This window comes from Rhipicephalus microplus, unplaced genomic scaffold, assembly GCF_043290135.1.
Source record: "Rhipicephalus microplus isolate Deutch F79 unplaced genomic scaffold, USDA_Rmic scaffold_201, whole genome shotgun sequence".
NCBI lineage: Eukaryota > Metazoa > Arthropoda > Arachnida > Ixodida > Ixodidae > Rhipicephalus > Rhipicephalus microplus.
In genome coordinates, this window is record NW_027464772.1 from 285,001 (window position 1) to 297,500 (window position 12,500).

Genomic DNA, 12,500 nt, shown 5'->3' on the forward strand with positions numbered 1-12,500 from the left:
CATTTGGATAAGAGTGCACGCAGATGCGGGCCTCGACGGCTACACATTTCCTCGGGCGGCCGCCTCCCGGCCTCCGTGGAGCGCGGGATGCACGGTCCCATCGACAAGCCTCTCCCGTTTTTACCGTGGCGTCGCGGTTCACCACGGCGGGCGGGTCGGTCTCCTCCGCATAAAAAGGGGGACCCCCGCTTTTTGTTCCACGAAATCGCACAAGCTTTTTTCGCATCCACGGTTTGCCACCGCACACCAAAATGCCGATCCGGCTGCCTACTTTAGCCAACAGGTGGAGCCAGGCGCGCCGTACTTGCGCGGCACTTCCCACGTCCACCGAAGTCGGTGCCAAGGACCACTTTCGGCGCCGGAGCCGCGTACGAGCCTACTCGAGGCGGAAGAACGAAGCCAGCAAGGGCCTGGCCGCAAGTGCGTTCAATTGTCGGGACGTCCAAGTCCCTCGTTCTTCCGTGCTTCCTCTTTCGGCAAGTCGTTGCGGCACCTTCCCAAAGCGCGCAGACCCGCTAATCGCGACGAGCGCGACGTGGCCGTGCCGCCTTTCCCTCGGCAGCAAGCAAAACGCCTGGCAACGTCGACGCTCCCCTAACCGCGATCTCGCACCGTGTTTCGTGTGGCGAATTCAAAAGCCGGCCGGCGCTGCTGCAACCATTACGGTCGGTACGCATACGCCGCGGAGGGCGGGACGGTCATCGGAGCGTGCGGTTCCTCCATCGAGTACTGCGCACCTCGGCCGTCGCATCGCCGTGCCATGACCGGCCGCGCGTCAACGCGAACCGGTGCCAGCGAGATCCCTCGCCTGCAAGAACCGACCGGCAGCCTCCGTCACCCGAGGACGCGGAGGCGCTTGCCGCGGACGGCGGGACGGTATGCACTGGTGCACAGCGGACCCGTCACATCGCCAGTTCCTTGACCGACCGCCGACGCTTGTGCCGTTCCTCTCGTACTTGGCAGTCGCCGCGCGATTGTCGGGTCTCGTTCTTGCACGCTCGAACGGTCGGGAGGGCACTCGGCTGGCGTTTCGGGAACGCGCAGCCTCGCCTTCTACCGACGTAACCACGACTCGCCGTTCGCGCTCCGCCGCTCCTGTTTACAGTACTAGGCGGTCCCGCAGCGGTCGGGTCGCGCATTTCGAGCGCTTCGAGCCACGGTGCAGTGGCGGGTCGAAAGCCGACCTATGAGTGCGTTGCGCCGTTTGTACCCGCGTCCGCCACCTGGCCGACCGTCCAAGGTCGCGGTGTTGGCGTCCGCTGGGCGCAACAATTTGTCACGGGGTGCCGCTCCACATTCAGGCAGCCCCGTGGGGAAAAGCCGACCCCGCGTCCAAACGGGGTCAGCGGCAGAAAGTGTCGGGCGCAGACGCAGCTGAGGCGCTCACCCTTCACAATCCGTTAATGATCCTTCCGCAGGTTCACCTACGGAAACCTGGTTACGACTTTTACTTCCTCTAAATGATCAAGTTTGGTCATCTTTCCAACAGACCGGCGCAACCGAAAGGCCGCGCCGGACATCGGTCCGAAGACCTCACTAAATCATTCAATCGGTAGTAGCGACGGGCGGTGTGTACAAAGGGCAGGGACGTAATCAACGCGAGCTTATGACTCGCGCTTACTGGGAATTCCTCGTTCAAGGGGAACAATTGCAAGCCCCTATCCCAATCACGAAAGAAGTTCCACGGGTTACCCAGTCTTTTCAGACAGGGATAAAGACACGCTGCTTCCTTCAGTGTAGCGCGCGTGCGGCCCCGGACATCTAAGGGCATCACAGACCTGTTATTGCTCTGTTTCGTGCGGCTAGGAGCCGCTTGTCCCTCTAAGAAGGTTGTAAGGTGCTGGGAACCCCGCACCTATTTAATAGGCTAGAGTCTCGTTCGTTATCGGAATTAACCAGACAAATCGCTCCACCAACTAAGAACGGCCATGCACCACCATCCACCGAATCAAGAAAGAGCTCTCAATCTGTCAATCCTCCCAGTGTCCGGGCCGGGTAAGTTTTCCCGTGTTGAGTCAAATTAAGCCGCAGGCTCCACTCCTGGTGGTGCCCTTCCGTCAATTCCTTTAAGTTTCAGCTTTGCAACCATACTTCCCCCGGAACCCAAATACTTTGGTTTCCCGGAAGCTGCCCGCCGAGTCATTTGAGTAACTCAGGCGGATCGCTGGTTGGCATCGTTTATGGTCAGAACTAGGGCGGTATCTGATCGCCTTCGAACCTCTGACTTTCGTTCTTGATCAATGAAAACATTCTTGGCAAATGCTTTCGCAGTAGTTCGTCTTGCGACGGTCCAAGAATTTCACCTCTAGCGCCGCAATACGAATGCCCCCGTCCGTCCCTCTTAATCATTACCTCGTATTCCAAAAACCAACAGAACAGAAACGAGGTCTTGTTCTATTATTCCATGCAAGTTTATTCAGGCGACTCGCCTGCGTTGAGCACTCTAATTTTTTCAAAGTAAAAGCACCGGCCATCTCGAGGCACACAATGAAGTGCACCAAGAAAGAACCGGCATGATGTTCAGTCCGAGCCGTCGCATCGGGTAGATGCACTACTCGTCTGGAACTGAGATCCAACTACGAGCTTTTTAACCGCAGCAGCTTTAGTATACGCTATTGGAGCTGGAATTACCGCGGCTGCTGGCACCAGACTTGCCCTCCAATTGATCCTCGTTAAAGGATTTAGAGTGTACTCATTTCAATTACGGGGCCTCAAAAGAGTCCCGTATTGTTATTTTTCGTCACTACCTCCCCGTGCCGGGAGTGGGTAATTTGCGCGCCTGCTGCCTTCCTTGGATGTGGTAGCCGTTTCTCAGGCTCCCTCTCCGGAATCGAACCCTGATTCTCCGTTACCCGTAACAACCATGGTAAGCAAGTAACCTACCATCGAAAGTTGATAAGGCAGACACTTGAAAGAAACGTCGCCGGCTCGTGGCCATGCGATCAGCACAAAGTTATCCAGAGTCACCACACAATACGGGCCGAAACCCGATCGATCTTGGTCTAATAAAAGCACCCGTTACCCAAAGGGCTCCAGGCTCACTGCATGTATTAGCTCTAGAATTGCCACAGTTATCCAAGTAGGAAGAAACGATCTAAGGAACCATAACTGATTTAATGAGCCATTCGCGGTTTCGCCTTATTTCGGCATGTACTTAGACATGCATGGCTTAATCTTTGAGACAAGCATATGATTACTGGCAGGATCAACCAGGTAATCGTTCGACTGCGCGTCCGTCCTCGCCCTCGGCGGGCCGGACGCAGTCTGTGTGCGGCGGAGGCCACCTTCAGGCGCCCCAACACGCTTATTTTGCACTCCGAGATGACGGCGTTCGAGCTCGCTACGGCACAACCTTCCCGAAAGACGAGTGGGAGCCGTGCGGCAAGAAGCACGTTCATGCTCGCTCTTTTTCGTTGCATCGACTCGGTCGCGCCGTGCGGGTTGCCCAAGCCCGCTGCACTGTCGGTGGACCGGCCGGAACTAGCAACGGAGCCGAGACTGCAAAGCCGCCAGACGACGGGTCACGCCCGCGTCTTCGGCGCTTTCGCATCTGAATCGCCCGAGGACGACACGGAACACACCTCGATATCGTGGTAAAACGGCACCGTCCGACAACCAGCCCCTAACGCATCAAGCGGATGAGGCTGCAGACGACTGCCGTGGATTCCCCTGGAGCAGACCCGAGGACACGCTTGACGAGGCCGAAGCCCGCCGCATATCAGACACCCGGTCGCTTTCGCGTACGCCGCTCACGAGAACCCCCACATAATAGCAGCGATAAGTACCCAGACCTCCTTGGGCCCTAATACGAGCGTACTCGAGAAAATTTCACCGCGGGTGTGCCCCGAAACGTGTGGCATGTTGAGCGTGCCACAAGTCTACGTCGCTCTCAAACCCGCCGAGGTCGTAGAATTTGCGACCCTACTCACGAAATTCCCACCGAGGATACGGCCGCAAACGTACCGCACCTTGGGTAGGCCACGAGTTTGTGCAACACTACGCTGACGGCACAGCACCGAGGTCGTGCGCGCACGCACGGGAAAATTCCGCCGCGGTTTCTGCCGAAAACGTGAGGCACCACGACTCTCCGCAAGTTCGCGTCGACTGCGAAAGACCGAAGTCGTGAACGACGTGTCCGCTACTCGCCGCCGACACGCTGGACACCAAACGTACAACGACTCGACGGCGTCGTAGAGGCCCACGACGCGGTTTTCCTTAACGACGTCTCGGCGTGGCACCGACAGGTTAGAACGGCCGACCAACGTTCCCTGTCCGCCGTTCGGCTCAGTCGAAGGGCTCGGCGACTTCGGCAACGCTGCGAAGCCGCACGGTGACGCACGCCATGTCCCCATTTTTTTTTTTCTTTCTGCGTCTGCCGGGGTGCCCCTATAATAGCAGCGATAAGCACCCAGACCGCCGTGGGTCGCTCGCCCCGGCTGACGTGGTTTTTCGTACTCCTGCGGCGGTCGCCGTCAAGCACGTCCAAATACGCTACTTTCGTGGGCGCATTCACGCTCTTTCGCTTCGCCGGAGTGCCAGCACTCACTCTGCCAAAAACGGCGAACATCCGAGCGGCGGTTCCCACTTTTGCGTCGGCGTCGCAAACCCCGCCCCGGCAGACGAGGTTTGCCGTACTCGTGCGACGGTGGCCGGCGGGCACGTCGAAAGACGCCGATATCGTGCGCGAATTGGCGCACCTTGGCTTCACCGGAGTGCCGCCACTGACTCCTCCAAAAACGGCGAAGATCCGAGCGGCGCTTCCCACTTTCGCATCGGCGTCCCGAACTCCGCCCCGGCTGACGCGGTTTACCGTACTCGTGCGACGGTCGCCGGCGAGCACGTGGAAAGACGCCGATATCGTGCCCGAATCGGCTCCGTTCGGCTTCGCCGGAGTGCCAGCACTGGCTCGGCGAAAGACGACGAACATCCGAGCGACGGTTCTCACTATTGCGTACGCGTCGCAAACCCCGCCCCGGCAGACGCACTTTGCCGTACTCGTGCGACGGTCGCCGGCGAGCACGTAGAAAGACGCCGATATCGTGCCGGAATCGGCCCCGTTTGGCTTCGCCGGAGTGCCAGCACTCACTCGGCCACAAACGGCGAACATCCGAGCGGCGGTTCCCACTTAGCCGTCGGCGTCCCGAACTCCGCCCCGGCAGACGCGGTTGCCGAGCTCGTGCGACTAGCGACCGCGAAGCCGTCTCGCGACGCCGCTTTCGTGCGCGGCTCCCACTGCGACCTGGGTCACCCGAGGTCGACGAGCAAAAAAGAATGTCGAAAAAAATTTTTTTTTTTTTTGCGTCTGCCGGGGTGCCCCTATAATAGCAGCGATAAGCACCCAGACCGCCATGGGTCGCTCGCCCCGGCTGACGTGGTTTTTCGTTTTCCTGCGGTGGTCGTCGTCAAGCACGTCCAAACACGCCACTTTCGTGGGCGCATTCGCGCTCTTTCGCTTCGCCGGAGTGCCAGCACTCACTCTGCCAAAAACGGCGAACATCCGAGCGGCGGTTCCCACTTTTGCGTCGGCGTCGCAAACCCCGCCCCGGCAGACGAGGTTTGCCGTACTCGTGCGACGGTGGCCGGCGGGCACGTCGAAAGACGCCGATATCGTGCGCGAATTGGCGCACCTTGGCTTCACCGGAGTGCCGCCACTGACTCCTCCAAAAACGGCGAAGATCCGAGCGGCGCTTCCCACTTTCGCATCGGCGTCCCGAACTCCGCCCCGGCTGACGCGGTTTACCGTACTCGTGCGACGGTCGCCGGCGAGCACGTGGAAAGACGCCGATATCGTGCCCGAATCGGCTCCGTTCGGCTTCGCCGGATTGCCAGCACTGGCTCGGCGAAAGACGACGAACATCCGAGCGACGGTTCTCACTATTGCGTACGCGTCGCAAACCCCGCCCCGGCAGACGCACTTTGCCGTACTCGTGCGACGGTCGCCGGCGAGCACGTAGAAAGACGCCGATATCGTGCCGGAATCGGCCCCGTTTGGCTTCGCCGGAGTGCCAGCACTCACTCGGCCACAAACGGCGAACATCCGAGCGGCGGTTCCCACTTAGCCGTCGGCGTCCCGAACTCCGCCCCGGCAGACGCGGTTGCCGAGCTCGTGCGACTAGCGACCGCGAAGCCGTCTCGCGACGCCGCTTTCGTGCGCGGCTCCCACTGCGACCTGGGTCACCCGAGGTCGACGAGCAAAAAAGAATGTCGAAAAAAATTTTTTTTTTTTTTTTGCGTCTGCCGGGGTGCCCCTATAATAGCAGCGATAAGCACCCAGACCGCCATGGGTCGCTCGCCCCGGCTGACGTGGTTTTTCGTTTTCCTGCGGTGGTCGTCGTCAAGCACGTCCAAACACGCCACTTTCGTGGGCGCATTCGCGCTCTTTCGCTTCGCCGGAGTGCCAGCACTCACTCTGCCAAAAACGGCGAACATCCTAGTGGCGGTTCCCACTTTTGCGTCGGCGTCGCCAACCCCGCCCCGGCATACGCGGTTTGCCGTACTCGTGCGGCGGTGGCCGGCGGGCACGTCGAAAGACACCGATATCGTGCGCGAGTCGATGCTTCTTGGTCTCGCAGGAGGGCCGCCACTCACTCCTGCAAAAACGGCGAAGATCCGAGCGGCGCTTCCCACTTTTTCGTCGGCGTCGCAAACCTCGCCCCGGCAGACGCGCTTTGCCGTACTCGTGCGACGGTCGCCGGCGAGCACGTCGAAATACGCCGATATCGTGCCCGAATCGGCCCCGTTTCGCTTCGCCGGAGTGCCAGCACTCGCTCGGCCAAAGACGACGAACATCCGAGCGACGGTTCCCACTATTGCGTACGCGTCGCGAACCCCGCCCCGGCAGACGCGGTTTGCCGTACTCGTGCGGCGGTGGCCGGCGGGCACGTCGAAAGACGCCGATATCGTGCACGAATTGGCGCTCCTTGGCTTCACCGGAGTGCCAGCACTCACTCGGCCAAAAACGGCGAACATCCGAGCAGCGGTACCCACTTAGCCGTCGGCATCCCGAACTCCGCGCCGGCTGACGCGGTTGCCGAGCTCGTGCGACTAGCGACCGCGAACGCGTCTCGCGACGCCGCTTTCGTGCGCGGCTCCCATTGCGACCTGGGTTACCCGAGCTCGACCAGCAAAAAAGAAGGTCGAAAATTTTTTTTTTTTTTCTGCGTCTGCCGGGGTGCCCCTATAATAGCAGCGATAAGCACCCAGACCGCCGTGTGTCGCTCGCCCCGGCTGACGTGGTTTTTCGTACTCCTGCAGCGGTCGCCGTCACGCACGTCCAAATACGCCACTTTCGTGGGCGCATTCGCGCTCTTTCGCGTCGCCGGAGTGCCAGCACTCACTCTGCCAAAAACGGCCAACATCCGAGCGGCGGTTCCCACTTTTGCGTCGGCGTCGTAAACCCCGCCCCGGCAGACGCGGTTTGCCCTACTCGTGCGACGGTCGCCGGCGAGCGCGTCGAAAGACGCCGATATCGTGCGCTAATTGGCGCTCCCTGGCTTCTCCGGAGTGCCGCCACTCACTCCTCCAAAAACGGCGAAGATCCGAGCGGCGTTCTCCACTTTCGCATCGGCGTCCCGAACTCCGCCCGGGCTGACGCGGTTTACCGTACTCGTGCGACGGTCGCCGGCGGGCACGTCGAAAGACGCCGATATCGTGCCGTAATCGGCCCCGTTTGGCTTCGCCCGTGTGCCAGCACTCACTCGGCCAAAAACGGCGAACATCCGAGCAGCGTTTCCCACTTTCGCATCGGCGTCCCGAAGCCCGCCCCGGCAGACGCGGTTTGCCCTACTCGAGCGACGGTCGCCGGCGATCACGTCGAAAGGCGCCGAATTCGTGCACGAATCGATGCTTCTTGGTCTCGCAGGAGGGCCGCCACTCACTCCTGCAAAAACGGCGAAGATCCGAGTTGCGCTTCCCACTTTTTCGTCGGCGTCCCGAACTACGCCCCGGCTGACGCGGTTTACCGTACTCGTGCGACGGTCGCCGGCGGGCACTTCAAAATACGCCGATTTCGTGGGCGCATTCACGCTGTTTCGCTTCCCCGGAGTGCCAACACTCACTCTGCCGAAAGCGGCGATCATCCGAGCGGCGGTTCCCACTTTTGCGTCGGCTTCGCAAACGGCGCCCCGGCAGACGCGCTCGTGCGACGTACTCGTGCGACGGTCGCCGGCGAGCACGTCGAAAGACGCCGATATCGTGCTCGAATCGACCCCGTTTCGCTTCGCCGGAGTGCTGCCAGTCACGGCGCAGAAAACGGCGAACAAGTGTTTTTTTTTTTTTTTTCCTAGAATTTGTGTTATAGAAGGCACATTTGATATCGGACGATAATTTTCAACTTTATCACGCGCACCGATTTTCGTGTAGAGGTTTGCAAGTTTATGGGAATTTCTCCACTTGGAATAATGCGATTTAGTAGTACTACGAGAACTTCATGGATGTACTCCAAGGGTACGGGGCAAGTCAGTTACGTCAACACCTGCAGATTTTTTACACTTCAAACTGAAAATTGTTGGTTGTGAGTCCTCGTGTGATATTAAAGGCCGATTCGCTAACACATAGAACAAAGAAAGAAAGGAAGAAAAAACGCCCGCGCTCGCTCAAGAAACCTGGGTTCGCAACAAGTGGCAACAACAAGCAACCGAGCGAGTGCGCCAAAACCCGTGGCGGCCGAACAAACGCGAAGTCCCAACCGCGTCAGCCGGGGCGGCACGGGACAGGAAAAATCACTTCAGCCGGGGCGGCGGGGCACCGAATAAACCTCGTCACCTCGTCGCAGGATAAAAGAGGAAACAAAAAGTCTAAACAGCGTCTGCTGGAGCGAATGCGTAATAAAACAACAACAACAACAAAAAAAAAAAACACCCGCGCTCAAGAAGTCTGCAATCACCACAAAAGGCGACTGTGACCGAGCAGCGTCAGCCGGGGCCGTGCGGAAACGGAAAAACCGCGACTACCGGGGCGTCGAGGCACCGAAAAATCCACTTCAGCCGCGGCGAAAAAAAAAAACAAAAAGAAAGACGGAGGGGGGGGGGGGAACCACGTCTGCCGGGGCGAAGGAAAAAAAAAAAACGCGTCTGCCGGGGCGAGCCCGGGTGCGGCACCACCGGGAAAACTGTGGCAAACAGACATGGCGATCGAGTGAGTGGGCCGCCAGCCAGGCTCAGCCAAAAAGTGCAAAGTCCGAACTGCGTCAGCCGGGGCGGCAAAAACCACGTCAGCCGGGGCGGCGCAAAAAACCGCGTCTGCCGGGGCGGCACGAAACCGCGTCAGCCGGGGCGGCGCGAAAACTGCGTCAGCCGGGGCGAAAGAAAAAAAAAAAAAAAACGCGTCTGCCGGGGCGAGCCCGGGTGCGGCACCACCGGGAAAACTGTGGCAAACAGACATGGCGATCGAGTGAGTGGGCCGCCAGCCAGGCACAGCCGAAAAGTGCAAAGTCCGAACCGTGTCAGCCGGGGCGGCAAAAAACCGCGTCAGCCGGGGCGGCGCAAAAAACCGCGTCTGCCGGGGCGGCACGAAACCGCGTCTGCCGGGGCGGCGCGAAAACTGCGTCAGCCGGGGCGAAAGAAAAAAAAAAACGCGTCTGCCGGGGCGAGCCCGGGTGCGGCACCACCGGGAAAACTGTGGCAAACAGACATGGCGATCGAGTGAGTGGGCCGCCAGCAAGGCTCAGCCAAAAAGTGCTAAGTCCGAACTGCGTCAGCTGGGGCGGCAAAAAACCGCGTCTGCCGGGGCGGCACGAAACCGCGTCAGCCGGGGCGGCGCGAAAACCGCGTCTGCCGGGGCGGCACGAAACCGCGTCAGCCGGGGCGGCGCGAAAACTGCGTCAGCCGGGGCGAGCCCGGGTGCGGCACCACCGGGAAAACTGTGGCAAACAGACATGGCGATCGAGTGAGTGGGCCGCCAGCCAGGCACAGCCGAAAAGTGCTAAGTCCGAACTGCGTCAGCCGGGGCGGCAAAAACCGCGTCAGCCGGGGCGGCGCGAAAACCGCGTCTGCCGGGGCGGCACGAAACCGCGTCAGCCGGGGCGGCGCGAAAACTGCGTCAGCCGGGGCGAGCCCGGGTGCGGCACCACCGGGAAAACTGTGGCTAACAGACATGGCGATCGAGTGAGTGGGCCACCAGCCAGGCTCAGCCAAAAAGTGCTAAGTCCGAACTGCGTCAGCCGGGGCGGCAAAAACCGCGTCAGCCGGGGCGGCGCAAAAAACCGCGTCTGCCGGGGCGGCACGAAACCGCGTCAGCCGGGGCGGCGCGAAAACTGCGTCAGCCGGGGCGAAAGAAAAAAAAAAAAACGCGTCTGCCGGGGCGAGCCCGGGTGCGGCACCACCGGGAAAACTGTGGCAAACAGACATGGCGATCGAGTGAGTGGGCCGCCAGCCAGGCACAGCCGAAAAGTGCCAAGTCCGAACTGCGTCAGCCGGGGCGGCAAAAAACCGCGTCAGCCGGGGCGGCGCAAAAAACCGCGTCTGCCGGGGCGGCACGAAACCGCGTCAGCCGGGGCGGCGCGAAAACTGCGTCAGCCGGGGCGAGCCCGGGTGCGGCACCACCGGGAAAACTGTGGCAAACAGACATGGCGATCGAGTGAGTGGGCCGCCAGCCAGGCTCAGCCAAAAAGTGCAAGTCCGAACTGCGTCAGCCGGGGCGGCGCAAAAAACCGCGTCTGCCGGGGCGGCGCGAAAACCGCGTCTGCCGGGGCGGCGCGAAAACTGCGTCAGCCGGGGCGAAAGAAAAAAAAAACGCGTCTGCCGGGGCGAGCCCGGGTGCGGCACCACCGGGAAAACTGTGGCAAACAGACATGGCGATCGAGTGAGTGGGCCGCCAGCAAGGCTCAGCCAAAAAGTGCCAAGTCCGAACTGCGTCAGCCGGGGCGGCAAAAAACCGCGTCTGCCGGGGCGGCACGAAACCGCGTCAGCCGGGGCGGCGCGAAAACCGCGTCTGCCGGGGCGGCACGAAACCGCGTCAGCCGGGGCGAGCCCGGGTGCGGCACCACCGGGAAAACTGTGGCAAACAGACATGGCGATCGAGTGAGTGGGCCGCCAGCCAGGCACAGCCGAAAAGTGCTAAGTCCGAACTGCGTCAGCCGGGGCGGCAAAAACCGCGTCAGCCGGGGCGGCGCAAAAACCGCGTCTGCCGGGGCGAATGCAAAAAAAACAAAGAAAAAAGCCCGCGCTTAATCAAAAGAAAACAAAGAAAAAAGCTTGCGCTTAATCAAAAGAAAACAAACAAAAAAAGTTCGCGCTTAAGCCTGGCGGTGGAACCACCGGGGCAAACAGACATGGCGATCGAGTGAGTGGGCCGCCAGCCAGGCTCAGCCAAAAAGTGCAAAGTCCGAACTGCGTCAGCCGGGGCGGCAAAAACCACGTCAGCCGGGGCGGCGCAAAAAACCGCGTCTGCCGGGGCGGCACGAAACCGCGTCAGCCGGGGCGGCGCGAAAACTGCGTCAGCCGGGGCGAAAGAAAAAAAAAAAAAAACGCGTCTGCCGGGGCGAGCCCGGGTGCGGCACCACCGGGAAAACTGTGGCAAACAGACATGGCGATCGAGTGAGTGGGCCGCCAGCCAGGCACAGCCGAAAAGTGCAAAGTCCGAACCGTGTCAGCCGGGGCGGCAAAAAACCGCGTCAGCCGGGGCGGCGCAAAAAACCGCGTCTGCCGGGGCGGCACGAAACCGCGTCTGCCGGGGCGGCGCGAAAACTGCGTCAGCCGGGGCGAAAGAAAAAAAAAAACGCGTCTGCCGGGGCGAGCCCGGGTGCGGCACCACCGGGAAAACTGTGGCAAACAGACATGGCGATCGAGTGAGTGGGCCGCCAGCAAGGCTCAGCCAAAAAGTGCTAAGTCCGAACTGCGTCAGCTGGGGCGGCAAAAAACCGCGTCTGCCGGGGCGGCACGAAACCGCGTCAGCCGGGGCGGCGCGAAAACCGCGTCTGCCGGGGCGGCACGAAACCGCGTCAGCCGGGGCGGCGCGAAAACTGCGTCAGCCGGGGCGAGCCCGGGTGCGGCACCACCGGGAAAACTGTGGCAAACAGACATGGCGATCGAGTGAGTGGGCCGCCAGCCAGGCACAGCCGAAAAGTGCTAAGTCCGAACTGCGTCAGCCGGGGCGGCAAAAACCGCGTCAGCCGGGGCGGCGCGAAAACCGCGTCTGCCGGGGCGGCACGAAACCGCGTCAGCCGGGGCGGCGCGAAAACTGCGTCAGCCGGGGCGAGCCCGGGTGCGGCACCACCGGGAAAACTGTGGCTAACAGACATGGCGATCGAGTGAGTGGGCCACCAGCCAGGCTCAGCCAAAAAGTGCTAAGTCCGAACTGCGTCAGCCGGGGCGGCAAAAACCGCGTCAGCCGGGGCGGCGCAAAAAACCGCGTCTGCCGGGGCGGCACGAAACCGCGTCAGCCGGGGCGGCGCGAAAACTGCGTCAGCCGGGGCGAAAGAAAAAAAAAAAAACGCGTCTGCCGGGGCGAGCCCGGGTGCGGCACCACCGGGAAAACTGTGGCAAACAGACATGGCGATCGAG

At 61.2% G+C, this 12,500-nt stretch overlaps 1 non-coding gene across 1 annotated transcript; it reads right to left on the reverse strand.

Moving 5' to 3' along the window:
- Positions 1-1,401: 1,401 nt before the first annotated feature.
- LOC142792036 (small subunit ribosomal RNA) lies at positions 1,402-3,216 on the reverse strand. The gene has a single exon (XR_012890600.1). It is a non-coding gene; the product is annotated as a small subunit ribosomal RNA (ribosomal RNA).
- Between the last annotated feature and the right edge of the window lie 9,284 nt (positions 3,217-12,500).